Source organism: Neoarius graeffei, chromosome 6 (genome assembly GCF_027579695.1).
Source record: "Neoarius graeffei isolate fNeoGra1 chromosome 6, fNeoGra1.pri, whole genome shotgun sequence".
NCBI classification, from domain to species: domain Eukaryota; kingdom Metazoa; phylum Chordata; class Actinopteri; order Siluriformes; family Ariidae; genus Neoarius; species Neoarius graeffei.
In genome coordinates this window covers 29,540,507-29,543,671 of record NC_083574.1, presented here as the reverse complement: position 1 = coordinate 29,543,671, position 3,165 = coordinate 29,540,507, and the positions used below count along the sequence as shown (strand labels likewise).

The 3,165-nt window shown below is 43.2% G+C and overlaps 1 long non-coding RNA gene across 1 annotated transcript; it reads left to right on the top strand.

Moving 5' to 3' along the window:
- Positions 1-680: 680 nt before the first annotated feature.
- Positions 681-2,025, top strand: LOC132887405 (uncharacterized). The gene is made up of 3 exons (XR_009654822.1): positions 681-760; positions 1,085-1,310; positions 1,879-2,025. It is a non-coding gene; the product is annotated as an uncharacterized LOC132887405 (long non-coding RNA).
- The last annotated feature ends 1,140 nt before the right edge of the window (positions 2,026-3,165 follow it).

Genomic DNA, 3,165 nt, shown 5'->3' with positions numbered 1-3,165 from the left:
AAAGCCCCTAAAGTAATGAACCTGCTTTGATTTTTGTTGACCAGTTGACTTACTTTAGACCATTTCAGAAGCAATATTCTAATGAGAGTGAAAGGACATATATTGTTACATATTGTTACATTTTTTTAATGTGACTTCATTTTTTGGGGGTGCAAATGTTTAAAATAAATGTTTAATTGTAAAACACAAAATATGTCTACCTTTATTTCAGCAAACTTTAATTTGAAAATCATTTCCAGGAAGAGCTGTATTTACACCTTTTAACATAGGCGGTTTTAAACGGGGGCCAGGGGGGGCCAGTGCCCCTGTAAAATTGCTCCTGGCCCCTGTTGTGGCCCCTGTGCTGAACAGGTAACAAGATTTATTAATTTTGACGTGCGCTGGCTCGAAGATCGGAACTGACATGACGGAGTGTTCTACACGGACTCCTTAAAGCGCTACACGCACACTGTTACCTGCAGCAGAAAGACCCGCAGCAGCGCGAATTGTACTGTAAAAAAAATATTTGTTGTTTTAACTTAAAGTTAGTGCAAGGGCTGCCTTAAAATTTTGAGTTCACTGGAATTCACATAGTAAGTTAAATTGTTGTGAACTTACTATATTAATTTTCAGTGAACTCAAAATTTTAAGGCAGCCCTTAAGGCAACCCTTGCACTAACTTTTTTAAGTTAAAACAACAAATATTTTTTTTACAGTGTGTAAACTTCGGACGTGAGAGATTGCAGCCCTGCAAGGACTAGGCTACTGCAAAGAGGCGAAGGTAAGGAAAATTATTCAATTTCGTAACGTCAGTGTTTGCACATATCCGTGTTTTATTGTTGTTGTTCACTACAATAATAAATCCGTTTTATTGCGCTTTCTTAAAAGTGCGTTGCACAGCAATAAGTAGCCTAACTTAATATTTTTGGGAAATGGGTAAAATAACCGACAGTGTTTAACCTTCTTGTAAAACTCGGATGGCCTTTTGATATGTAGAGGCTACATTCCTCTCCGTTTACTTTTTAGTACAGACCTACTGTAGGCTATCATCATGGAAAGAAGTAAGAAGGAGATTATGTCCTTTTTTGTCCCTGTTGACAAAAAGCAACATAGAGAGAGTAAGGAAGATGAAGATTATGAAAGAGGAGAGAGAGCCAGAGGTGGAGAGCCAGAGGTGGTGGTTGGAGAAGTGGAAAGTGAGGCATCTGAAAGGCAATCTGAGAGTGAGGATGAAGACATTCAGGATCAGATTGAGGGACAGAATGAGGGACAACCCAACAAGTCATTGGGACAACCAGATTCACCATGCATATCAAGTACAGCACCATCAGGTTTGTGATGTTGAATAAATGTATGTGTGTGAGCAGTGTCGACCTACAATTCATATAGCCTACCCTGAAAGTGTGAAGTCTGAATAATAATTAATAAATCTCATCATCTCTAGCCGCTTTATCCTTCTACAGGGTCGCAGGCAAGCTGGAGCCTATCCCAGCTGACTATGGGGGAAAGGCGGGGTACACCCTGGACAAGTTGCCAGGTCATCACAGGGCTGACACATAGACACAGACAACCATTCACACTCACACCTACGGTCAATTTAGAGTCACCAGTTAACCTAACCTGCATGTCTTTGGACTGTGGGGGAAACCGGAGCACCCGGAGGAAACCCACGCGGACACGGGGAGAACATGCAAACTCCACACAGAAAGGCCCTCGCCGGCCACGGGGCTCGAACCCAGGACCTTCTTGCTGTGAGGAGACAGCGCTAACCACTACACCACCGTGCCACCAATTAATAAATATAAAATAAAAATAATAGATATAATAATAAATGAATAATGATAAATAAATGTTGTTCTCAGTTGCACTCTCATATTTACTGTATTCACCTTTCTCCAGATATCAGCAAGTGCTTGGACAACACTCCAGTGCAGCCACGTCTGAAGAAAAGGTTCATTGTATGCAAAAATAGAAATCTTGTTTTACAAAAAAGAGAAACATGGTTTTAAGATTTACTGAGCACAATTATTTTATGTTTAGGCTATTGAGACAGAATGTTTATCTCATTGTATTTATGCTCAATGTATTTTGTTTTGGTTTTAAATAAACTAAACAAAACATTTTGAACGCTTAAATATTGCCATGTTTTGCCCATATGTGCCCCCCTGAAAAAACACTGGCCCCACCTCGGCCCCCCTAGTAATTTTGGTCTAGAACCGCCACTGCCTTTTAAGTGTTATGGGGCTAACACTTTTATAGTCAACAAATGATCTTCTGAGAGAGTTAATGTCTAACACTACATATCAGTGTTGAGAAAAACTAACACTGGATGTTGTTAATAAGTGTTAACTTTTAACTCCAAAAAGAGTGAAAAATGACACCAAATTAGTGTTAAGGTACCAACACTGCAAAAAGAGTTAAATTAACACTCATGGGGTGGACCCATATAGACACTTTAAAAGTGCTGAAATGAAATCTGACAGTGTTAATTTGGGTATGCGGATTTTGCTGTGTGGTTTCTGAGTGCTTACCAGAAATCCTCAGGGTGAGCGGGGCGGTAAGGTGGGTGATGGTGGTCAGTGTCATTGAGTGTCAGGACTGTGAGAGGGACATCGAGGGTGAGTAGCAGAATTCCCAGATGCTTGGCAGTGGCAGAGCAGATTAGGTTCCTGTCTGCCCCTGAGTCGACGAGGGCCTGGAGATGGTGATGCTGGTTGTCGTGGATAATGATGACAGGGAGTAACAGTCGATCAGCGGGGGGCTGGTTCCAAGTGTTGCCCACCAGGGCCTCTCGATTCACTGGTGGGGCTTGTCCTTTTAGCGGGCAGGCTTGGCAGGTGTGTCCTTGCTGACCACAGTAGAAACAGGACCCTGTGCTCTGCCGGCATTGTTGTTCCTCCACTGACACCCATACCTGGTCTACCTGCATAGGTTCGACGGACAAGTCGGGAGGTGGAGAAGAGGTGAAGCTGGGGCGGGTCTTCTCTCTCTCCTTTGTTGCTGGATCCGGGCGTCGATGCGGTTGGCGAGGTCCATGAGACTGGAGAGGTCTGACGGCAGTTCCCGTGATACCAGCTCATCCTGAATGATGTCAGACAAGCCATGCAGGAACGTGTCGACCTGGGCATTCTCATTCCAACTGCATGATGCCGCCAATGTCCAGAACTTCATGGCATAGTCCAAGGC